A 26,660-nucleotide genomic window follows, 5' to 3' on the forward strand; every position below is an offset into this window, starting at 1 on the left:
TAGTTTTATTAGATCCCATTTGTCTATTTTTCCTTTTGTTGCAGTTGCTTTTGGCATCTTCATCATAAAATCTTTGCCCATGCCTATGTCCAGAATGGTATTGCCTAGGTTGTCTTCTGTGGTTTTTATACTTTTAGGGTTTATATTTGTCTTTAATCCATTTTGAGTTATTTTTTGTACATTGTGTAAGGAAAGGGTCCAGTTTCAATCTTCTGAACATGGCTAGCCAGTTATCCCAGCACACTTTGGTTAATCCTAAATGGATTCCCAATAAGGAATCCTTTCCCCATTGCTTGTTTTTGTCAGGTTTGTCAAAGATCAGATAGTTGAAGGTGTGTGGTCTTATTTCCTGGTTCTCTATTCTGTTCCATTGGTCTATGTGTCTGTTCTTGTACTAGCACCATGCTGCTTTGGTTACTGTAGTCCTGTAGTATAGTTTGAATTAAAGTCAGGTAGTGCGATGCCACCACCTTTGTTCGTTTTGCTTAGGATAGCCTTGCATATTTGTGGGGTATTTTTGTTTTGTTTTCATGTGAATTTTAAAATAGTTTTTTCTAGTTCTGTGAAGAATGTCAATGTCAGTTTAATAGGAATAGCATTGAATCTATAAATTGCTTTCATCAGTGTGGCCATTTCAACAATATTGATTTTTTCCATCCAAGAGCACGGAATGCTTTTCCATTCATTTGTGTCATCTCTAATTTATTTGAACAGTGTTTTGTAGTTCTCCTTGTAGATCTCTCACTTCCCTGGTTAGCTTTATTCCTATATTGTTTGTGTGTGCGTGTATGTGTGTGTGTGTAGCAATTGTGAATGGGATTGCATTCCTGATTTGGCTCTTGGTTTGACTGTTGTTGGTGTATAAGGGTGTTAGTGATTTTTCTACATTGATTTTGTATCCTGAGGCTTTGCTGAAATTGTTTATCTGCTGAAGGAACTTTTGGTTTGAGATGGGGTTTCCTAATATAGGATTATATCATCTACAAAGAGATAATTTGACTTTCTTCCTGTTTGGATGCCCTTTACTTCCTTCTTGCCTGATTGCTCTGGCCAGAACCCAACACTATGTTGAATAGGAGTGGTGAGAGAGGGTGTCCTGGTCTTGTGCTGATTTTCAAGGTGAATGTTTCCATATTTTGCCCATTTATTCTAATGTTGGCTGTGGGTTTGTCATATAGGGCTCTTATTATTTTGAAGTAGGTTCCTTCAATACCTAGCTTATTGAGAGTTTTTAACATGAAGGGATGTTTAATTTTATTGAAAGCCTTTTCTGCATCTATTGAGATAATCATGTGGTTTTTGACTTTAGTTCTGTTTATATGATGAATCACATTTTATTGATTTGTGTATGTTGAACCAACATTGCATACCAGGGATAAAGCCTACTTCATTGTGGTGGATACACTTTTTGATGTGATGCTGGATTCAGTTTGACAGTATTTTGTTGAGGATGTTTGCATCAATGGTCATCAATGATATTGGCCCAAAGTTTCCTTTTCTTGTTATGTCCCTGTCAGGTTTTAGTGTCAAGATGATGCTGGCCTCATAGAATGAGTTAGGGAGCAGTCCCTTCTCCTCAAATTTTTGGAACAGTTTGGCAGGAATGGTACCAGCACTTCTTTGTACATCTGGCAGATTTCAGCTGTGAATCCATCTGGGGCTTTTCTTGGTTGGTAGGCTATTTATTACTGCCTCAATTTCAGAGCTCATTATTGGTCTGTTCAGGGATTCAATTTTTTCCTATGTGTCCAGGAATTTACCCATTTCTTCTAGATTCTCTAGTTTTTGTGCATAGAGGTGTTCACAATGTTCTCTAATGGTCATTTGTATTTCTGTGGGATCAGTGGTAATATTCCCTTTGTCATTTTTGATTGTGTCTATTTGGATCTCTCTTTTCTTCTTTATTAGTCTAGCTAGTGGTCTATCATTTTTTCAAAAAACCAGCTCTAAATTCATTTCAATGGTTTTTTATGTATCAATTTCCTTTAATTCAGCTATGATTCTGGTTATTTCTTGTCTTCTGTTAACTTTGGGGTTGGTTTTCTCTTAGTTCTCTAGTTCTTTTAGTTGTGATGTTATGTTGTTAACTTGAGATCTTTCTAACTTTTTTAAGTGGGCATTTAGTATTATAAATTTCCATTTTAACACTGTCTTAGATGTGTTCCAGAGATTCTGGTATGTTGTATCTTTGTTCTTATTAGTTTCAAAGAACTTCTAGATGTCTGCCTTAATTTCATTATTTACTAAAATTTGCACAAGAGCAGGTTATTTAATTCCCATGTAATTGTATGATTTTTGTGAATTTTTTAGTCTTGATTTCTAATTTGCTTGCAATGTTGTCTAAGAGATTGTTTGTTGTGATTTTGGTTATTTTTCATTCACTGAGGAGTGTTTATTTTCAATTATGTGATCAATTTTAGAGTATGTGCCACGTGGCTATATTCTGTTGTTTTGGGGTGAAGAGTTCTGTAAATGTCTATCAGGTTCATTTGACCCAGTGCTGAGTACAGGTCCTGAATATCTTTGTTAATTTTCTCTCTTAATAATCTGTCTAATATTGTCAGTGGTGTGTTAAAGTATCCTGCTATTAGTGTATGGGAGTCAAAGTCTCTTTCAAGGTATCTAAGAACTTGCTTTATGAATCTGAGTGCTCCTGTGTTGGGTGAATATATATTTAGAATAGTTAGGTCTTCTTGTTGAATTGAACGCTTTACTATTACGTAATGCCCTTTGTCTTTTTTATCTTTGTTAGTTTGAAGTCTATTTTGTCAGAAACTGGGATTGCAATCCCTGTTTATTCCTGTTTTCCATTTGCTTGGTAGATTTTTCTTCATCCCTTTATTTTGAGCCTATGTGTGTCATTGCATGTGAGATGGGACTCTTGAAGGCAGCATACCAATGGGTCTTGGTTCTTTCTTTATTTATTTATTTTATACTTTAAGTTCTAGGGTACATGTGCACAACGTGCAGGTTTGTTACATATGTATACATGCCCCATGTTGGTGTGCTGCACCCATTAACTCACCATTTACATTAGATACATCTCCTAATGCTATCCCTCCCCCCTCCTCCCACCCCATGACAGGCCCCAGTGTGTGATTGGGTCTTGGTTCTTTATCCAGTTTGCCACTCTGTGCCTTTTAATCAGGGCATTAGCGCATTTATATTCAAGGTTAGTAATGATATGTCTGAATTTGATCCTGTCATCATGATGTTAGCCGGTTATTTTTCAGACTTGTTTATGTGGTTGCTTTATAGTGTTACTGGTCTGTGTACTTCAGTGTGCTTTTGTAGTGGCTGGTAAAGGTCTTTCCTTTCATATTTAGTATTTAGTGCTTCCTTCAGAAGCTCTTGTAAGGCAGGCCTGGTGGTAACAAATGCCCTCAGCGTTTGCTTATCTCAGAAGGTTCTTATTTCTTTTTCACTTATGAAGCCTAGTTTTGCTTGATATCAGACTCCGAGTTGGAGTTTCTTTTCTTTAAGACTGTTGAATATGAGCCCCCAATCCCTTCTGGCTTATAAGGTTTCTACTGAGAAATCGACTGCTAGTCTGATGGGCTTCCCTTTGTAGGTGACTTGTTCTTTCTCTCTAGCTGCCTGTAACATTTTTTCTTTCATTTCTACTTTGAAGAATCTGATAATTCTGTGTCTTGGGGATGATCTCTTTGTGAAGTATCCAACTGGGGTCCTCTGCATTTCCTAAATTTGAATGTTGGCTTCTCTAGATAGGTTGGGGAAGTTCTCATGGATGATATCCTGAAATATGTTTTCCAGGATGCTTCCATTCTCCCCATCTCTTTCAGGGACACAGTGAGTCATAGGTGTGGTCTCTTTACATAATCCCATATTTCTTGAAGGTTTTGTTTATTCCTTTTCATTCTTTTTTCTCTATTTTTGTCTCACTGACTTATATTAAAAAGCCAGTCTTCAAGCTGAGATCTTTTTGTCTGCTTGTTGTATTCTGCTATTAATACTTAGAATTGCATTACAAAAATCTTGTAATGTGTTTTCCAGCTCTATCAAGTCACTTGTGTTCTTTTCTATATGGCTATTTTGTCTGTCAGCTCCTGTATTGTTTTATCATGAATCTTAGCACCCTTAGATTGGGTATTAATGTACTCCTGTAGCTCAGTCATCTTTGTTCATATCTGTGTTCTGAATTCTATTTCTGTCATTTCAGCCATCTCAGCCTGGTTCACAACCCCTGCTGGGGAGATAAAACAGTCTTTTGGAGGAAAGAAGGCACTTTGGCTTTTTTAGTTTTCTGGGTTCTTGTGCTGGCTCTTTCTCATCTTTGTGTGCTTATGTTCCTTCAATTTTTGAGGTTGCTGACTTTTGGATTTTTTTTTTTATTTTATCCTATTTGGTGACCCAAGGATTTGACTGTGGTATAAGGTGGATTCAGCCAACTGGCTTGGTTTCTGGAAAATTTTAGGGGACCAACACTCAGCTCCCAACTCCTGGACTACATGCTCTAACTCTAGGGAACTTGTGTTGGGCCCTGACTTTGTTCTCTGGCTCCTCAAGGTTAGGAATCCACTGCACTGAGGAGGCCAAACAGCTCCCATACCACTGGTCACTACACTCCAATGTCAGCCAAAGCATTTCCAAGTGTGGTGAGAGTAAGATCCATTTTTGTTTGCATATGCCAGCAGCAGTGGTAGTGGCAGTGCTTATTGGTGGGGTGCATGCTTGTCATCTGCGGCAGGGTGTTAGTGGGTGCTGGGGTGCCTGCCTCCCTGTGGGCATTCACCACACTGGCGGAGGCAATGCAGCTGGAGGGGAGCAGGGGCCCCTGCTGGTGACTGTGTGCATGGTTGCATTGATGGTCGTGTTGGCTCCAGCAGTGGGGCACTGGCAGGTGCAAGTCTATATGCCTTTCCTATGCACTGTAAGCAGGAGTGATCACTCAGGGCAGGGGAAGATCTGCCATTCTCTATGTCTAGTTTTACTCTTGTGGTAGTGTTAGTGCAAGGGCAGGGTGCTGATGGAGTTGGGGCTGGCTGGCTCTGTGCCCATCAAGGCTCTGTCTGCAAAGGCAGTCAGTGGAGGAGGTGGGTAGACTGCACTCCCACCACAGCAGTGACTGGGTGGGGTACATGCACACTTGCACCGTGATGGGGCAAGGAAATAAAAACCTGCCCACACAGACACATACCAGCAAAGCAATGTGGGGAGTTGTTGTGGGCCAAGGGGAAGCTGCAGTGTTGGTAAAGAGCATGCAGGTTGGTGCATGACCATGGGGGCCACCCTACTGGAGCTCTCCACTCATCAGGCATGGTACAACAGTGCAGAAGCTATGATGTGGGCCACAGGGCACCTGAGGCTGTCCTACAAGCAGGTATGGCCAGACTGCGGCCCTGGGAGAGGCCAGTAGACCAAGGGGTGCTCAGGTCAGATCAGCCCCATGTGATGGGCAAGACTGACCTATGGAGTTCAGAACCAACAGTTCCACTAGGATTAGAGTCTCCTTTGGGAGTAAGTTGAGCCTAGTGGGTAGCCATTTCTGGTCATGCCCCACTACAGACACTCCTGCACCAAACTCTCTGTGTTCCACATCAGCTGGCTTTCTGCCCCTACCACTTTTCTAAGCATCTCTCCCTGCCAACTCAAGTGTCCATGGTAATTGTGGGATCTCCTCTTGCTGGGGTAACAGAGGCCCATGGTGAGAGTGGGCTGCTCCTTGCCAGTTCAACTCACCAGGTCCCCCAGAGTCATTGAGGGCCAGGAAAAAGTTCAGGTATGCAGTAGGCCCTTGTATGATTCCCAGCTTCCTCCCTTTTCAGCCCAGCTTCTGTGTCTTTCCTCTATCCACTCTCAGTGCCTTCCTTCTGAAGATCTGCTAGGAGTACACAAGCCATCTTGGTCCCTTGTTGGCAGCTGTTCCACCTGACTGTGTCTAGTCAACCATCCTGTCTTCCCCCTCCCATTAATATTTTATTTATTTAACACTTTCTAGAATGCTGGTTTGAAATCTTGTTCTACCACATAACCTTAAAAGTATTGTTCCATGTCTTCTAGCAGCTAGCTTTGTAAATGAGTAGTCTGAAGCCAATCAAATTCTTGTTCCTGAAAATATTAAGAAACTTTAAGGAACTTTCTTTATCTTTATTGTTCTAATATTTTACTAGGTTATGTCCAGATACAATCATTCATTCAACCACTACTTATTGAGGGCATACATTACATACTCTATGTGAGTGTTACTAGGAATTTGGCAGAAAGCTATGTCAATTCAGCCTGTACTCTTACTATAATTGAGCTGGGAAAAGAATTTTTCTTTTTCTTTTTTTTTTTTTTTTGAGATGGAGTTTCACTCTTGTTGCCCAGGCTGGAGTGCAATGGCACAATCTCGGCTCATCACAACCTCCGCCTCCTGGGTTCAAGTGATTCTCTTGCCTCAGCCTCCTGAGTAGCTGGGATTACAGGCATGCGCTACCAGGCCTGGCTTTTTTGTATTTTCCGTAGAGATGGGGGTTTCTCCACGTTGGTCAGGCTGGTCTCGAACTCCCGACCCCAGGTGATCTGTACACCTCGGCCTCCCAAAGTGCTGGGATTACAGGCACTAGCCACCATGCCTGGCCAGAATTTTTTAAAAATCACATGAATAAGTAAGTTCATTTCTAATAATGATCATACTATGAAGAAAATAAAACAATACGAAGATAGAGAAACTGATTAGTGTGAAGAGATCAATGAAGACTTTGGTCTGGGAACTGATATTTCACCAAAGGGCCAATTGATGAGGTAAAGATATGGGAATGTAGTTATCGATAAAAAGATCGGTATGGCTAGAGTGTTGTGAATAAGGGGAGAGTGATATCAGAGTTATGGACCCTGGTAAGTAATTTGGGTTTCATTTTAGGTATGGAAATAAATCATTGAAGGATCTTAAAAGGAAGTTGAATGATCAGAATTATGCTTTAAAAATATATCTCTTTGTACTCTTAAAATTCAACAGAGCTAGGGAGAAACACAAAGCCATACTAGAGTTTCCATTTTCAATTCATGACCATAAGCCCCAAATTCAAGTGGGCCTCGTGCTGCTACCCAATTACATATTTCCCTGATCCATTCTCTCTCCCACTCTTTTACATAACTTTCTCCTCTGTTCTCAAATCTCCAGTACTCCTGCCTCATACCCACTCTGTTGATGACCTTTCTATTTTACCAAGGAAACTGAAGCCATCAGAAGAGAATTTCCACAGATTTTCCCTCAGTCTACCCACCTACTAGCACCTGTACTCTGTCCACTTTTTTTTTTCCTGCTCACATACCTTCCTAAAACTAATTATTCACTTGGATGTAAGATTTCATTCCTGTCATCTGCTTATGGGCATCACTTAAGCGATTCTACTTCACTTATACCCTCATTTTTTACACTCTCTGCTAGAACATTTTCATCAGCATATAAATATGCTGTTAACTCTCCCATCTTTGTTTGTATAAATTTAGGGGGTACAAATGCAATTTTATTACATGGGTATATGGTATAGGGGTGAAGTCTGGGGTTTTAGTGTACCCATCACCCAAACAATGCACATTTTCCCATTAAGTAATTTCTCATCTCTCATCTCTTTCCCATTCTCTCTTATAAATACTAGAAGAAAACCTAGGGAAAACTCTTCTGGACATTGGCCTAGGCAACACATTCATGACTAAGACGTCAAAAGCACAAGCAACAAAAACAAAAATAGACAAATGGCATTTAATTAAACTTAAAAGCTTCTGCACTGCAAAAGAAATAATCAACAGTGAACAATCTGCAGAATGGGAGAAAATATTTTCAAACTATGCATCCAACAAGGGACTAATATCCAGAAACTACAAAGAACTCAAACAACTTAACAACAATGACAAATCCTCATCCCTTAAAAACTCTCTCTTGACTCTAATTCCTCCATCATCTACCATTCCATTTCTCAACTTCCTTTTGTCTCAAAGTCTCCCAGAGGATTTCCTATACAGGCTTCCTCTGAAACTTTTCCCAGTCACTCTTAAATCCATTCTAATTAGGTCTTTACTTACCCACCATCACTACTCTGACACCATAACTTTCAAAGTAATCTATGATGTCTGAGTTACTAAATCCTATCATTTCTGTTTTTATCTTACTGGACCAATCAGTTGCATCTGACACAGTTGACATTTTCTCCCAATTGCTACTCTTTGTTTGGCCTCAAGGACATCACTCTTGGTTTGTTTGTTTGTTTTTCTACCTCATTGGTTTGTCCTTATGTTCCTTTGTAGTTTCTCTTCTTCCTTCTGAACTCTTAATGTTGATATTCCAGAGCTCACTATTTGTCTATTATTTCTTCTCTTCATTAGTAATGTCACCCAGTCTCATAAGTTTAAACACCATTGACCTATTCTAACGTATCTTTGGCTAAGACCTCTTCCTAAACTCCAGACTCTTATATAACTTTCAGCTTCTTATTTGATATTTCCACTCAGATGTCTAAGAGACATGTTAAATTTAAATCTCCAAAATTGAATTTCTGATAATCTGCAAAAATCTATATCTTTCTCCGTCTTTCCCAGCTCAGCTGATGACAACTTCATCCTCCAAGGTTGTTCAGGCCAAATCATTGAATTCATCTTTGACTTTTCTTCCCTCTCACCCAATATTCAATCTGTCATTAAAGTATATACACACATCCATCCCTTCTCAAAATCTCCAGTTACCACCCTAGATTGACAACCACTATTTTGAGGAAACTTTACTGCAATACTTAGCACAGTAGGTTTTGGGGTTTTTTAGAGGTTCTTTTTTTGTTTGTTTTCTTCTACATTTGTCTTTCTGTGGCACCACAGCTGCAAAATTTGTTTTTAAATGTTTAGTCAAATTACTCATTGTGCAACACCCTAGAGTGGCTCTCCATTGCCCTTTGAAAATAAAAGCCACAACCTTAGAATCATCCATAAAATTTACATATCTGACCCCATTACCTCTCTGACTTTATCTTCTACCATCTTTGCCCTTCACTCATTTCTCTTTCATTACACTGGCCTCCTTGATGTTCCTCAATTACACCATTCTTGAGAGAACCTTGGGATTTTTTGCATTAGTTCTTCTCTCTTTCCCAAATGTTCTCTCCCAAGTCACCACATGACTAAATCCTCCAACTTACTGGTTCTTTGCTTACAAAGTTCTGTAATGGTTAATTTTCTGTGTCAATTTGGGTGGGCTAAATATGATCAAATATTAGTCTGGATGTTTCTAAGAGGGTATTTTTGGATGAGACTAAAATTTAAATTGGTGGACTTTGAGTAAAGCAGATTGCTTTCCTTAATCTGAGTGTGCCTCATTCAATCAGCTGAAGGCTTGAACAGAATAAAAGACTGACTTCTCCCTAGTAAGAGGGAATTCTGAAGCATCGACTCTTCCTGGGTCTCCAGCCCACTGGCCCACTCTGCAAATAAGAGTTTTGCCAGCCTTTATAATCTCAAGCCAATTCCTTAAAATACATCCTTCTCTCTCTCATAAATATATATACACACACATACATTTACATATGTACATATATACATCCCATTTTTTTCTTTTTCTATAAAGAACTTTGAACACAAGCGCCTTCCCAGAGTTTCCTACTCTGACAACTCTGTTTAAAATTATAGCACTCTCCTCTAATTCCATTGTCCCCTATCCTGCTATATATGTACCATTTCAATTCTTGTTTTGCTGAATTGTCTACATCTCTGTCTGTCTATCTATCTATCATGTATTATGTTTATTTACTATATACCCCCTCCCACTTGAATATTAGTTCGATGAGAGCAGGGATTTTTGTCTGTTTTATTTACTGTAGATCTGCGCCATCTACAGATAGGCTTGGCAGGTAAGAAACTTAATAAATATTTTTGACTGATTGATTGAAAATAAAAATATACATGAATTTTGAAAACTTGATATTGCACTCAAAAAACAAGTCAAAAGAATACTTACAATGTGATTTAATTTCTATAAAGATTAGAAACATTAAAATACAAAACATTTATAGAAATATTTGCAATAAAATGTTTTTAGAAGAAATGCTTTTCATCTAGAAGTGAACAAGGAGAACCCATTTGGAGACCTCAAGTTACTGCCTCTTAAGCCTGGTTGTGAGGACATAGCTGGTAATTTTATTATTATTCTTTAAACTGCACATAAACATAGTATATACGTTTTGGCATATATAAGTTCTATCCTAATAAAAATAAAGAACAAACTAAACAAATTATATTTCTTGTACACTTGAGTTTCTGAGATGAAATTTATACCCATGCAGTGCTTTTTGATATAAACAAGTGCTGCTTTTGTAATTTCATTTGATCCTCAAAATCTCCTGTCTCCAGTCTATAGACGTGGAAGCTGGAATCAGAAGTGAAATGACTTACTCAAGTCATAAGGCTAGTCACCGAGAGAGCCAGGAATACAACTTGGCTCTCCTGATTTCAGAGATTTGGACTGGAAAGTACAGTGATATTTTACACCTCTGTGTAAAGACACTAGATTCACAAAGGGTGTAAAATGTATTCAGTCACTTTGAGAATTTTCAAAGCAACTTGACATTAATTTATGTCATTAATTAATCATGTTGATTCTTATTTTCAGGCATAAAATACTGGCCATCACATGGTGTTGACCTGAAATTTAAATCCAAGCTTCTACCTAGGTATTTAAAAGCCCCATGATAGACACCTCTCTGTAGCAACAGAGCTTTTCTCTTTCTTTTGCCTATTAAACTTCCGCTCTTAACCTCAAAAAAAAAAAAAAAAAAGTCCCAATGGAGGCCAGGCACTGTGACTCACGCCTGTAATCCCAGCACTTTGGGAGGTCGAGGCGGGTGGATCACCTGAGGTCAGGGGTTCAAGACCAGCCTGGCCAACATAGTGAAACCCTGTCTCTACTAAAAATACAAAAATTAGCTGGGCAAGGTGGTGGGCGCCTGTAAAAAAATAAAAATAAAAAAATAAAAATAAATAAAATAAAAGCCCCATGATATGACTACAACCTTCATCATCTCATCTTCTACATTCTACCACAGTTACGCAGGAGTATTTTGAGAGCGTAAGAAGTCCTTTTATATTATGTTTCCCTTGTCGTGATTATACTTTTATCCTAAAATACCATCCTACCTTCTTCTTGCTTATTAGACAATTGGCTCTCCCTTGAAGACAGCTTAAACATCTCCTACCTCCACATAAGCCATCTCCAAAATCCCAATTTGGAATTAATTGCTACCTTCTTGGTGCAACCGTTATGGGGTGTTGAGATTTTTATTAGAACAACACTTTTATTCTGTCTTGTACTATATTTTATGCTCTATACTGAATTATAAGTTACTCAAAAAAATAGAATCTGTCTGGCCAGGCACATTGGCTCATGCCTGTAAACCCAGCACTTTAGGATGCCACGGTGGGAAGACCACCTGAGGTCAGGAGTTTGAGACCAGCCTGGCCAACATGGTGAAACCCCATCTCTACTAAAAGTACAAAAATTAGCCAGGCATGGTGGCAGGCACCTGTAGTCCCAGCTACTCAGGAGGCTGAGGCAGCAGAATCTCTTGAACCCAGGAGGTGGAGGTTACAGTGAGCCAAGATTGCGCCACTGTACTCCAGCATGGGTGACAGGTGAGACTCTATCTCCAAAAAAAAAAGGAGAGAGAGTTCTAAGTGCATTTTCATTCACCATCAAATAACACATAATGGCATAGTATATTACTTCAATAACTGCTTAAATAAATTTAGTAGTGCACTCAAATAAAAAAATTCCTCAATGAGTTTCATCTACATGAAATCTTAATCAGTTTTTCTTAAGTTCTGCAAACTAATTTAAAAGATAATTTACTGATACTTTTTTTTTTACTTGAAAATACAATCGTGTAAATAGCATGGCATTCAATCCTATCATGATCATTATTATTACTGTTATTGATCATAATGGTGGTTAAGGGTTTATTTTTGAGTCTACAAAATCCAAGCAAGAGTGTTTGCTCATGGAGGGAGAAATCAACATCTTATCTCACTGCTGCTATAGAGCAGGCACAGATAAGAGTGTCAGGTCTGACCAGTAGTACTACTAATTTAATTCTTCATTAGTTATACAGTATTCCAGGTGTACTGAGACAGACAAGAGGTTGTGAATCAAATCTGGTAATCTCATTCTTTGTATGTACAGGCACGTTTTCAGCAGCAGGGCAAGAGTCCACATAAATGAATCTATTGATCTTTTTCAAAATTCGACTACAAACGAATTTAGAATCAGATTTATTAGATGTCAAGTGCAGCAGTTGTAGCAAGATCAGTGACATAATTAAGGGCACTGTAGAGTATTAGGAAGAAAATGAGAGGGTATTTTTTTCCTGTTAAAGAGTAAGAAATGCTAGTTGAATACCAATAATTTGGTTGCTCATGAAAGTACAAGTCACGTTAATATTTAAGTCTTTTAATGATCTCTAAATTCTGCCCATTTGGCACTGAGACCATCTGACAGATTATGTAATAAACCACTCCCAAGGAAGTCTTCCTTAAAAACTTTTCATTTAGATATGGCACTCATACTCTCTTCCATAATGTATCATACTGATTTTTCACTACCTGTCTAAATAAAATCTCATGTTAAACATTTCTTCTAGGAGAATATTCAAGCTAAAAGAAAACAAAATCCAATTAAATTGATATTTATGAAACGGTGTCATTAGAAAAAAATAAGTAGTTGTTTATATGGTCAAATTAAAGACAAATGCACATAGGCTAAACTTGCCTTCCATTGCTGCATACACCAACCCTGCAGTCAGCTTCTCGCACGGAAAGAAATGTGAGTTGTCAATCACTTTCATCTTAACCATTTTCAGAATGAGGACTTAGTGATTCATACACTTTTTTAGCTTGTTCTAGTGCCCTATAAGTTACTATACATTTGAAAAGACCTCAATAAGAACCACATTCAACAATTACTTCAATATTTCTGCTTTTACTTACTAGCCAGTCTCTATTTTTTCTAAATATTTTACCCTTTGTGGATATATCACATTAAAGATTGTGAATCTAATATCTGCAATAAAAATCTCTTAATTCTATGTGACCTCTAATTTCCTACTTTTCCTCAGCAGATAAGCCTCAGCAGCTAAGCCTCAGCAAAGAGCAGTTCATGCTTGCTGCCTTGTCTATTTCCCCACTTCTCTTTTATTTCTTCTTTACTTTTCCCTTAAATTTGCTACGACAGTAGTGACCCTTCATTTGAACTATCCCAAAGGACACTCGGCAGTTCTGATCTGCTGCCTGTCTTGGCCACATTATAATTTTGATCCCTCTCTCCTTTCCTAAAGTCTCCACTCCCTTGGCTTTCGCAGCCTGCTCTGGTGCGCCCACTTATTCCAGACCAATCCTGCTTGCTTTCTTTCACAAACTCTTCCTCAGATGTCTGCCAATGGGATATAAGAAAACTGGCTTTTGATACTGCCAGGGATATCCTTGGAGGAAGGGGACATCATGTTTGTCCTCATCTCTTCCCACTAGATAGGATGTAGATGTGATATCTGAAGCTCGAGGAGCCAACTTGGCCCCTGAGGTTGATCCATGTGTTGAGAATGGAGAATTAACAAGATAAAAACATCATTGATAATAATGTAGCTGCTCTGCCAGCCTTGAATTGATTATGTTTTTTGTTATGTTTTGCCATCTTGGGGACCTTGATGGCCTGGGAAAGACTGCTCCTTTCAGGTCTAACAAATTCCTAGAAATACTAAACAATTCACCTGCTAGCACGCCTTTCACATGCAAACCAACTAATCCTGAGTTTATACCTCCAACCACCTCCTTTATCTAATTCACACAGCAAGCCAATATTCCCACTATAGTAAATCAACCCAGGGCCAGGTTCCAGACAACTAGGGACAGACCCTACGCCTGAAGACTCACTGGAATTATTCAAACTCACCAACCCTAAACTGTTTACCCTCAACTTCCCACAGAAACCCCTCTAAAGGCTGTGGACTATGCCTTCCCCCTCACTCCTGCTTTGGCCTCTCTCCTGACCTATTCTGGTGCTTCCTACCTAGTCTTGCATGGCTGTGTCTCTCATTTCTAGAGGAACTGTAGCAGTAAACTTTTCTTTCATGGACATTGACTTCTCCATGTAGTCACCCAGTCACTTTTATGAACTAAGACCTGGGCACAAATCTTGTACTCTTACCTCTGAAACTTACTGATATGAGAAAGACATAAATGTTTATCTTATTGAAATTACTGTTACTTTTGGCCCGGCATGAGGGCTTATGCCTGTAATCCCAGCAGTTTGGGAGCCAAGCTAGGAGGATCACGTCAGTCTAGGAGTTCAAGGCTGCAGTGAGCCATGATCATGCCACTGCACTTCAGCCTGTGAGAACTTGACTCAAAAAAAAAAAAAAAAAAAAAGGAAAGGCTGTTATTTTCGGTTTTCTATCATGTATAGTCAAATATTGTAATATACACATACATCACTAGTATATTCCACAAACTCCTCAAATACAGCATGTTCAAATAGTGCCCAATATTCCATCCCCTCGAATGCCCCCTTACTCTTATTCTTTCTTTTTCAAATAATGTTACTATGATCTACCCGTAGGAATCCAGATCACAAACCTGAGAATCCTCCTAGAATCCTTCTCTACCTTTATGCTCCAATTCAACAAATACCTAGGGCTTTTTCATTTTACCGCATTCTCTAAATATTTCTTAAGTATATCCTTCTCCTCTTTATATATGAACTACCTCTGCCTTGCATTTCTTTCCTGTACTAATAAATAACACTTAGAATAAAATACAAATGTTCTATTATGGCCTAATGTCCCCCTGCATGACCTTACTCTTCTACTTTAACAACCATACCTTTCTCTACTATCTTCTACCCTCCTTACCCTCTAGGCACTATGCCATCCCTTTCTGTTTCTCGGAGATATTGATCTGATTTCTGTTTCAGAGCCTTTATACCAGCTGTTCACTCTGCATGGAGAACTAATCCTTTCCCCAGGCTTCTCACATGGCTGGTTTCTCCCTCTTCAAATCTGAGTAAATGTCAGCTCCTCAAAAGGCTTTCCCCGATCACCCTATATAAATCACCCTGTAGCACACACAGATACACAGCTATTCTCTCTCACACTATTACACTTATTTTCTTTATCTCATTTATCACATCTGGAATTATCTTGTTTGCACATTGTTTGTTTGTTGTTCATCTCCCTCATGAGATAGCAAGCAGATTAAGATAGATTTCATCCGTTCCTTCATTCCTACATCCTTTTTGCCAAGCATATAGGAAGTGCTTAAAATATGTGTTGAATAAATGAATGAATGGTCTCTCTGTTTCTAATCTGGGTCCCCCTTTTTGGACCTATCCTTCTCACTGATGCCAGAATGGTCTAGACAGAATCTAACTATGAAACAATACTAACAGAAACTTTTCAAGGCACTACCAGGTGTTCCCAAACTTTAGTGTGCTAAGAAACACCTTGAAGTATTCAAAATATAGATTCCCAGGCCCTCTCTTAAGAGATTGTGATTTGGTACATCTGGCTTAGTGTCTAAGAAAATGCATTAAATGTATTTTTAACAAGCATTCTAGGTGATTCTGAGGCAGGTGGTTCATGAAACATGCAGAATAAAATTCACATTACTTACACTGGCCTACAAGGACTTCTATCACCAGGTATTTACCTGGCCCTGGGTCCATTTCCTGCCATGTCCCACCTGAGCTTTTTGTTCAAGTTTTGCTGAGATGCAGATGTTCTTCTAAAACACCCGATTATTTCTTGTACCTGAGCTTTTACTTCTGTTGTTCCTAGTTCACTGAGCTGCCTCTACCATTCCATAAGAGTCATCTTTTCCAGAAATATTTCCTAAAATCCTAAAAAGGACTCAATACAGCTAGATAGACAAGAGGCTCTTGTTTTCTTGCCTTTATTTGTTTTTTTAGATGGAGTCTTGCTCTGTCACCCAGGCTGGAGTGCAGTGGTGAGATCTTGGCTCACTGCAACCTCCACCTCCCAGGTTAAAGCAATTATCCTGCCTCAGCCTCCCGAGTAGCTGGGATTACAGGCACCCACCACCACCCCCGGCTAATTTTTGTATTTTTGGTAGAGGCAGGGTTTTGCCATGTTGTCCAGCCTGTCTTGAACTCCTGAACTCAGATGATGTGCCCACCTCAGCCTCCCAAAGTGCTGGGATTACAGGCATGAGCCACCAGGCCCGGCCTGCTTTTCTTTACCTATCTATAGCAATGGAGGAAAAGATTTGAACATCTAGGACTTATAGTTCCATTTCTAACTATGATAATCTCCCTTGGGTTCAAAAATGGGATGGAAATAAGCTATTTGTAAAATGTTATGAAAATATATTGACTTTGGAGGACTCGGAATTGTTTAGTAAAACCAAATCAATAAACAAATAGCATCAGAAATTGGATCGTTTCTGTCTTTCCTCCAGTCCCATTGAAAACAGAGCCTAAGAGGAAAGCTTCTGTGCTGATATTCTATTGGGGGTGTGCAGCCTCAGAGAAGCAGAAGTGAGAGAGGGCAGTGAGCTAGAGAAGAATGAGAGAGAACTCAACATGGTGTTTTACAAAGCTGACCACAGCCTCATAATAAATGCAGCTGATTGCTCAGTCTCACAAGGCCTCTGCAATAGGCTATTTGAATGACTCCATCTTGGGATAGACCACCATGAGGAGGAAAAAAGGAGTATTTTTCTGCCAGCACCCTATTCATCCATTTCCCATGCCCCACAAGGAGTTAAATCCTCCAGCCTTGCAGGTTGTGTTTCTTGGTTTCTCAAGACAGCTGCTGCCATAGGCAGACACAATTGAGCTTTCTTGTTAGGCAGTGCTTCAAGCATGGTGAATGGAGTGGGGCTTTGATGGGAACCACCATTTCTGCATCCTGCAGGTCTTTTGCGTTAGTGCCAGTCTGTACAGTCCTTCCCAGTATTGCTTCTGATTAATCATCTTGGCCAGGATGTGGGAGGACATTTTCAAGAACTTCAACTAATTCCTTCTATCATAATGGCTGTTACTCCGTAGATAGACATACACAAGTCAGAAATTCTGCCAGCTGCTAATTTTATCTGTCCCAATTACACTTGCAGAAACTCCAGAAATAACTGCAAAATGGGCCCCGTGACTAAATTGGTATGACGTGAAGTAAACTTGAGACAAGAGCTCAGTCTTCGGGAGACCATGATAATGTTTTGGGTTCCCTAGTATTAATGTTAATTCAGACCTCACAACAAACAATCCTGATTCCTCACTACAAAGTTATCCTGGAAAATGACATCAGGTCTGTTTAAGGAAGGCTCAATGGAGTAGTCATCTCATATACTTCTAATGGCATCACAGTATCCTTCTTCAAAAAGAAGAATACCAGGCTCACCTCCAATCACAGGGCTCTGGGTTTGTTTACTAATTTAGATTTGAAAACTGAATGAAAGACCACGATTTTTCACTGCAAGAACAGACACGAAACTTCTACTTCCCAGCTGTGTTTTTTTAAAAATAACAAAATAGGGTAACATCCTAGTTGAGCTTCCCATCTATCTCACTGCTCAGAGTCCCATGATCCATTAGCTCTCATCATAGCTCTCTGTAACTCCAGGCACCATTTTCATCATTCCAGTCTTGCTGACTACCACGGTTGTTATGTTCACCTTTCCTCTGACAGTTCAGTGCCTCTGCCTGGCTTCTGCAAGTTTGTAAGCTGGGGGATAGAATGGTGAGTTATTGTTTAATGGGTACAGCGTTTCAGTTTGGGATGATGAAAAGAGTTCTGGAGCTGAGTGCTGGTGGTGGTTGCACACAGTGTGAATGTACTTAATGCCACAGAACTTATACTTTAAAAAAGTGAAAATGATAAATTTTACGTGCTTACTTACCGCAATAAAAAAGCAATCCAATCCAAAATTATTATCCTTATAAGTATCATTAAAAGCGCAACAGCCATGTAATACCAAGTGTGATTTCCTGTACCTCATGGAGCCTAGTTATAATAGCTGCTTTCAAATCATCATCTGATAGTTGACACATTGGGTCATTTCATGGTTGGGGGTGTGTGTGTGTGTGTGTGTGTGTGTGTGTGTGTGTGTGTGTGTGTGTGTGTGTGTGTGTGTGTCTTGCTTTCCCCTGGGAATTGGTCACAGTTTTCTGATTCTTTGAATTTTAAGTAATTTTGAGTTGCTTTTTAAAACATTGTGAGCATTATGCTGCAAAGGCTGAGTCCTGTTATAAATTTATAGAGAATGCTGAAGTTTGTATTTTTGTTTGTTTGTTTGTTTTTTGGAAATGGAGTCTCGCTCTATCAACCAGGCTGGAGTACAGTGGCACAATCTCAGCTCACTGCAACCTCCACCTCCCAGGTTCAAGCGATTCTCCTGTCTCAGCCTCCCGAGTAGCTGGGATCACAGGTGCCCACAATCATGCTCGGCTAATTTTTGTATTTTTAGTAGAGCCGGGGTTTTACCATGTTGGCCAGGTTGGTCTCGAACTCCTGACCTCAGGTGATCTGCCCGCCTCAGCCTTCCAAAGTGCTGGGATTACAGGCATGAGCCACTGTGCCCAGCCTGTATTTTAGAAGGCATTCAACCTGTTTAGGTTTATACATTATAGTCTGTTTCCTTCTGTAAGGGTAGTTTTAATTTCCATTGACTTCCTTAGGTCTCTGCAACATTGGTTTGGATCTGTTCCATGCATGTGCTATTCAGGAGACTTCTGCAGGTGGTTCAAATTTCATTTAAGTTCCCCAAGCCTTGGCTATACATCTTTGATTGTGCCTCATGCATGCATATCTCAAGGTTTAGTCTAAAATTAGTTCTGGTTAATACACAGAATTAGGAGAACCCTTTCCTGTCTTTCTTCCCTGTAGAATTTCTCCCCAAATTCTCTGACCCACTGAAGCTCCCTTCTCTGGTTTCTCTGGCCAAAAACAAACAAACAAAAAGTTAAATTTATATCAGTTTCAGCTATATGTGCCACGTGCAACTCAATGGCTGAGGTCTGCCCTCAGGGTAAGACTGTGAGAGGAGAAAAATAAATAGTAAACCCCGCTTCCAAACACTTGACTCCTCCAAGCTGTGATTCCCCTCCAAAATCCTGTGCTTTCATTTAGTTTTTGGAGTCCTCACATTGCTGTTTATTTTGTTTTGAGTTTCTAGTTGTCAATGGCAGGTGAGACAGCTGGGGTGGGCTTACACCACCACAGCAGTAGCAGGATGCTCCTCCCTCCTTATTTGTTTGCTAAGATATCAGGAAGGCTCAGCCAGGAAAGAAAAGAATCACTTCAGTTTTTTCAAACACAAGGATATCATTATAAGCAAATTGGGTTTTCAGGTGATGGAAGGTCTGAGAGGCTAAAAAGAGACAGCAAATCAACACGGAGATTGAAAACAGCTGGAAGCTGCCACCAACCCTCATACTAGAGGGACAATGGAAGATTTTGTTATTAGAGGCCAGATGTCAGGCTTTCTGGCAGGAGCTAGAACACTGGAATACGCACTGGTGGGACCAAGGTGGGAGGAACTCAGTTAGGCTTTGAGCTACCGAGAAGACAATTCACAACCAGAGATGCTATAAGAGGCATCTGACTAGGGGTAGAATATCCTGGCTTCTCCCAACATTCTCGTCTTCCAGTCTACCACCAGTAACTCCCATTAAGCAAACCTATCTGCAAGCTAGAGTGCAAGACAGCCAGAGAAATGAGTTTCCTTAATTTAGAGAGCAAAGCAGGAAAAGGCAGGTGCTATGGTTTGCGTGTCTCCCATCTAAAATTCAGGTGTTGCCAATATGCTAATATTAAGAGGCAAGGCCTTTAAGAGGTGATAGGGCCATGAAGATTCCTCCCTTATGAATGGGATTAAGTCTCTTACAAAAGAGGCCTTGGACACTCCTCACCCCTTTTGACTTTCTGCCCCACAGTTTACCATCAGAGGACATAGCAGCAAGGTGCCATCCTAGAAGCAGAGAGCAGACCCTTACCAGACAACCAACCAGCTGGTGCCATGATCTTGGACTTCTCGGCCTCCAGAACTGTGAGAAATAAATTTCTATATTCTATAAACTACCCATTCTGTAGTATCTTGTAATAGTAGCACAAATAGACTAAGACTGTAAGAAAATGGATTTGGGTCAAACAAGCATTTGAGTGGCGCATTAAAGAGTTCTCAAATAAACCCCAGATATTTTTTGCCCATAAATAGTAGTACTTTACATCTTAAGGTGCATTTTAAAAAATGAAAATCTAGATAAAACAACAAATAGCGTCAATTTTCTACATGGCTAATATCTGGCAGAAATCTAGGAATGGCTAACATTTGAAATGATTATTTCTCAAGATGCGATCTGTGTTCTCTAACTCCAATTCTTGGTATGAGAGAGAGAGGAGCCATCCATTGTTCTTTCCACATTTTGATTTCCAACTGAGATCAAAACACATTGATCAAAGCCAGGAACCAAGAGCCAAAGGTGAAAGAATCCACAAACTCAGATACATGAGGACATACTGAGTAAGATGGAGAAAATGGGTTCCTCTTCCTATATGAAAAGCCAGAAACCCCCTGACAATCTAAGAGTTGCACTTTACAAGGAAATGAGCTCATACTTCAACATTATAACACCTGACAGAGTGTTGATTTATTTTAACCCATAGAGATTTAATAGGAAAATAGTTTAGGACAGCTGTCAATACATACCCTCTAGCATGCCTCAGATCATTTTCTCTAAAGGAAAATACATCTTGGGTTCTTAGAAGAAAATTCAAAGTAAATTTGTCAATAAAAAAATCTTCTAAACACTTCCTTTTGTCATACTCAACCTAAAATATTTTGTGGTTCTATTTTCATGAGATATTTAAATTCAAATTTTTCTTATTATTTATAATACAATCATTTGCATGTAAGCAACATCCAAAACTATTTTTTAAAGCAGGTTTTGTACAGGTTATTTCAACAAGAACTCAATTTTTCTTGATAAAAAAGTGCAAATTTAAAATGCCACGGAAATTTCTGTGTTTTCATTATATCCTTTCCATATCCTCCAATGCAAATGTTATAAATCAGCCTATAAGTGGAGGTCTATTCTTAAACTAACATCTCATTTGTTTGAGCTAAAAGCCAAATACTTTAACTCATTTACCCATGAAAATTTTTGTTTCACATGTAAAGTAAAACAAACACAGGGGCAAACCTTTATAACATTTATTATAGAGGAGAAAGAGAGTAGGATAGTTAAGAATATATTTCTTCTGAGATAGATTTCATCTGTGTAGTTTTTAGACCAGTTAACTGCTGCATAAAGTTTCCAAATATGCCAGTGGTTCTCAAAGTCCCCAGTCTCAGTGAAGGCAACATAGGTTCACATATGGGGCAGTCCCATGGTCAGTCCCTGATTTGGCCAGGAAGTGGCATAATGGCAGCTAGTTCTCCATTAACTAGTTCTAACTTCACCTTTTATCACAACTGAGCCCCCACGACCCAAAGAACAGCCTGGATGAGAAGTATGTGATAGTTTCTTCTTAAAGAATATATTTCCCCTTAGACAAAAAAAAAAAAAAAAGTTATAATGTTCAAACTGAAAACAATACATGTATCCCTTTTCAGCTATGTGTGGCATATATACACCTGGGTAAGCATAAATAGTGTAGAAAGCACTCCTAGCTGACATTTTAACATTCCCAGGAAAGTACGTGAACTTGCTTCCGTGCCTTCTCGGAAATAGGATGGCCAATATAGTGCTTTGTACAGGTTCATTTTTCAGTTTTATCACACATAGGAAATGGCCTTACCATTGAAAAATACTCTTTGGATGTAAAACTATCCAAAAAACGATTCATGCTATCCACAAATGAGAAAAGTGCGGAGGTGAATAGTTAAACTGCAATTGCTCCATTAAAGTTTTCTCAACCGCACACAGACAAGGGTGGAGGGAGAGAAGGAGGAAGAGGGATGGAGGGAAAGGGAAAAAAAGGAGAAAGAGCTACAGGAGAGATGGAGGAAGAGACAGGATTTAAACCATGTATGCCTTTGTCCTTGCAATCTTAGTTCTATTTTATGTTGATATCTCCTACAGCTAATTATGTGACTTCTGTTTCACATGGATCTCATATAGAAAATGCACAAGTGTTTAAGAACAGAATATAATGATGAAGGAATATCAATAAGTATATTTTTTGCATTGGTTATATTAGTCAAACATGGCATTACAAAAGGAGTGTCTAATCTTCCCCAGATACCATTATAAGGTAAAGTTCTTACATATTATTATCAGCATCAGTAAAATTTGATAAATTTCTACTTGACTGACAGAAACACAGATTTATCTTTGTTCCATGCCACTCCTGATAGACATTTACCTCCACCTTGGAAGAATACAAAGGACTCCACTTAAAAGGCAAATCAAGCCAAACCTTATAAAGACAAGCCACAGACTCCAGGTTACATGGTTTGAGTTCTGCACAAAATATTTGAATGGATGCTTCATAAAAGATGATATACGAGGACTTGGTGCATAACAAGATGGCAGAATAGAAGGCTCCGCCAATTGTCCCTGCTTCAAGGACACCAATTTAACAACTAACTACATAAAATAGCACCTTTATAAGAACCAAAAAATCAGGTGAGTACCTGGTTTTAACTTCGTATTACTAAAAGAGGCACTGAAGAGGCAGGAAAAACCATCTTGAATTGCTGACGTCACACCTCCTCTCTCCCCCAGCAGCAGTGGCATGGTGCAGAGAACATTTTTGTGTGCTGGGGAGAAGGAGATCACAGTATTTGTGAGGCATTGAACTCAGTGCTGCCTTATTATAACAGAAAACAAAATTGGACCAATCTATTCATGAATTGGAAAATCAATATTGCTAAAATGTCCATACTACCCAAAGCAATCTACAGATTTAATGCAATCCCTATCAAAATGCCAATGACATTATTCGCAGAAATAGAAAAACAATCTAAAACGTATGTGGAACCACAAAACACCCAGAATAGCCAAAGCTATACTAAGCAAAAAAAAAAAAAAAAAAAAAAACTGTAGGAATCACTTACCTGACTTTAAATTACACTACACAGCTAAGGTAACCAAAAAGGCATGGTGCCCACATAAATAAAAACAGACACATAGATCACTGAAACTGAATAGAGGATCCAGACGTAAATCCATACATACATCTACAGTGAACTCATTTTTGACGAAGTAGCCATGAACATACATTGTGGAAAGGACAATCTCTCCAATAAATGATGCTGGGCAAGCTGGACATCTATATGCAAAAGAACAAAACTAGATTCCTATCTCTGAACAGATACAAAAATCAAATCAAAATGGATTAAAGACTGAAATATAAGATCTCAAATGATGTAACTACTACATGAAAACATTAGGGAATCTCCCCAGAACATTGGACTGGGCAAAGATTTCTTAAGTAATAAACACTTCACAAGCACAGGCAACCCAAAACAAAAATTGACAAATGGGATCATACCAAGTTCCAAAGCTTCTGCACAGCAAAAAAAAAAAATAATAATAATAATAATTAACAAAGATAAAAGCCACAGAACAGGAGAAAATACTAATTTATATTCCCATCTTGCAAACTACCCATCTGGCAAAAGGTTAATAACCAGAATATATAAGGAGCTCAAACAACAGTGTAGGAAAAACATCTAGTAATCCTTTTTTTAAAAAAAATGGGGAAAAATCTGAATAGACATTTCTCGAAAGAAGACAGGTATATGAAAAGGTGCTCAACATCATTGCTCATCAGAGAAATGCAAATCAAAACTGCAATGAGATATTATCTCACCTCAGGTAGAATGGCTTTTATCTAATGTCTGGCAATAACAAATGCTGACGAGGATGGAGAGAAAAGGAAAGCCTCGTACATTGTTAGCGGGAATATAAATTAGTACAACCACTGTGGAGAACAGTTTGGAGGTTCCTCAAAAAACTAAAAATAGAGCTACTGTACTATCCAGCAATCCTGCTGCTGGGTATATACCCCAAATAAAAGAAATCGACATATCAAAGAATACCTGCACTCTGATGTTTGTTGTAGCACTGTTCACAATAGCCAAAATTTGGAAGCAATGTAAGTGTTCATCAACAGATGAATGAATAAAGAAAATGTGGTTCATATACACAATGGAGCACTAATCAGCCATAAAGAAGAATGAGATTCTGTTTTTTGCAACAAAATGGATGGAACTGGAGGTCATTTTGTTAAGTGAACTAAGCTAGACAGAGAAGGACAAACCTTAAATGTTCTCACTGATTTGTGGAAGGTAAAAAGGAAAGTAGTTGAACTCATGGAGATAAGAGTAGAAGGATGGTTAACAGAGATTGGGAAGGGTAGTCAAGGAGTGTGGGGGAAGTAGCGATGGTTAATCGGCACAAAAACATTGTTAGAAAGAATGAATAAGACCTAGTATTTGCTAGCACAACTGTGACTATAGTCAAAAATAATTTGAGTGTACATTTTAAAATAACTAAAATAGTACAATTGGATCATTTGTAACACAAAAGATCAATACCTGAGGTGATGGGTACCCCAATTACTCCGATGTGACTATTATGCATTGCATGCCTGTTTTGAAATATCTCCTGTATTTCCTTCCTGTGCGAGGCCAGCTGAGGGCACTTGCTCCCGTTGTTTCTGCTCTTGGGTTAACAATCAAGATGGTACATGCTGATGCCTTTTCTCATCCTTTGAGTCACAATGAAGTTGTTGGTTTAATTTTCCATTTGACAATATTTGGTTCAGTAACATACTTTAGTATCAAATGGATGGTAGATGCAATTGATCCAATAAGAAAGCAAAAAGCAGAAGCTCAGAAACAGGCAGAAAAACTAATGAAGCTAATTGGTGTGAAAAACGTGAAGCTCTCAGAATATGAAATGAGTGTTGCTGCCCACCTAGTAGACCATCTTTTCTTTTCTTCTTCTTTTTTTTTTTTTTTGAGACAGAGTCTTGCTCTGTCACCAGGCTGGAGTGCAATGGCATGATCTCGGCTCACTGCAACCTCTGCCTCCCGGGTTCAAGCGATTCTCCTGCCTCGGCCTCCTGAGTAGCTGGGATTACAGACGTGCGCCACCACGCCCAGCTAATTTTTGTATTTTTGTAGAGATGGGGTTTCACCATGTTGGGCAGGATGGTCTTGATCTCTTGACCTCGTGATCCACCCGCCTCAGCCTCCCAAAATGCTGGGATTACAGGCATGAACCACCGCGCCCAGCCTAGTAGACCCTCTTAATATGCATGTTACTTGAAGTGATATAGCAGGTTTAGATGAGGTCATTACGGATCTGAAAGACAGTCATCTTACCTATCAAAAAGAAACATTTGTTTGAGAATTCCAGGCTTCTGCAGCCTCCAAAAGGTGTTCTTATCTATGAGCCTCCCCAGGCTGTGGTAAAACGTTGATTGCCAAGGCCACAGCCAAAGAAGCAGGCTGTCGATTTATTAACCTGGAGCCTTCGACACTGACCAATAAGTGGTATGGAGAATCTCAAACACTGGCTGCTGCTGTCTTCTCCCTTGCCATAAAGCTACAACTGTCCATCATCATTATAGACGAAATAGACTCCTTTCTACGAAACCGTTCGCAGTTCTGACCATGAAGCTACAGCCATAATGAAAGCTCAGTTTATGAGTCTGTGGGATGGACTGGATACTGATCACAGCTGCCAGGTCATAGTAATGGGAGCTACCATTCATCCTCAGGACCTTGACGTGGCTATAACGAGAAGAATTCCTACAAGATTTCATATCAACCAGCCTGCTTTAAAACAGAAAGAAGCAATCCTGAAACTCATCTTGAAAAATGAAAATGTGGATAGGCATGTAGACCTGCTAGAAGTTGCCCAGGAAACTGATGCGTTTTCGGGAAGGGACCTAAATGCGATGTGTTGAGATGCTGCCCTCCTCTGTGTTAGAGAATGTTAATTCTACATCAGAAGAAAGCCATGATGAAGATGAAATTCGGCCTGTTCAACAGCAGGACCTGCATGGGCAATTGAAAAGATTAAGAAATCGAAGGATGCAGCATTGAAAAAATTAAGAAATCAAAGGATGCAGCATTTCAGAATGTTTTAACACAGGTTTGTTTAGATTAGGAGTGAAGATCATTTGCACAGTTCACTGATCTAGTTTGGTGTGTCCTCTTATCCGTTAGTGGAAGTAGAATGGAAAGAGTGCTCTTTAAACAATGAGGGAGTTCAGTGTTTATGGTTTTGTACTCTGAATTCTAAGTTGTTGAAATACAGTTGTTATATAAGTGGCATTACTGTTTGTCAGAAATCACGAGGAGGAACAATTTAATCCAGCCTGAACGTGGGTGCTTGTGTTTGAGCTCTTTAGCCATATGTCGTACAGCCTTATAGAATCTAAGCTGGTCTTACAGTCATGAATGATTCATTGGGTCATTAGTGAGAAATAGGGATGTGGTTAGGCACTGTTTCCTTGACATGTGAGTATGTGTTTGTGTGTGTGCACATATGTGTGTATATTAAATGTATATATCCACACATTTTATATGGACATTCTGTAGGTATGTTTGAATACAGAAATTTTTTTTATCCTAACTACTGAATCCAGAAGTACCGAATAATATACAGTAAAACTAAGATTTAAGATTGTGTCAAAAAGGTACAGTGATTCAAC

General features: G+C 39.2%; 1 pseudogene; it reads left to right on the forward strand.

Moving 5' to 3' along the window:
- Positions 1–24,670: 24,670 nt before the first annotated feature.
- On the forward strand, positions 24,671–26,113 carry LOC101152022 (outer mitochondrial transmembrane helix translocase-like; annotated as a pseudogene).
- Positions 26,114–26,660: the final 547 nt, after the last annotated feature.

This window comes from Gorilla gorilla, chromosome 17, assembly GCF_029281585.2.
Source record: "Gorilla gorilla gorilla isolate KB3781 chromosome 17, NHGRI_mGorGor1-v2.1_pri, whole genome shotgun sequence".
In the NCBI taxonomy this organism is placed as follows: domain Eukaryota; kingdom Metazoa; phylum Chordata; class Mammalia; order Primates; family Hominidae; genus Gorilla; species Gorilla gorilla.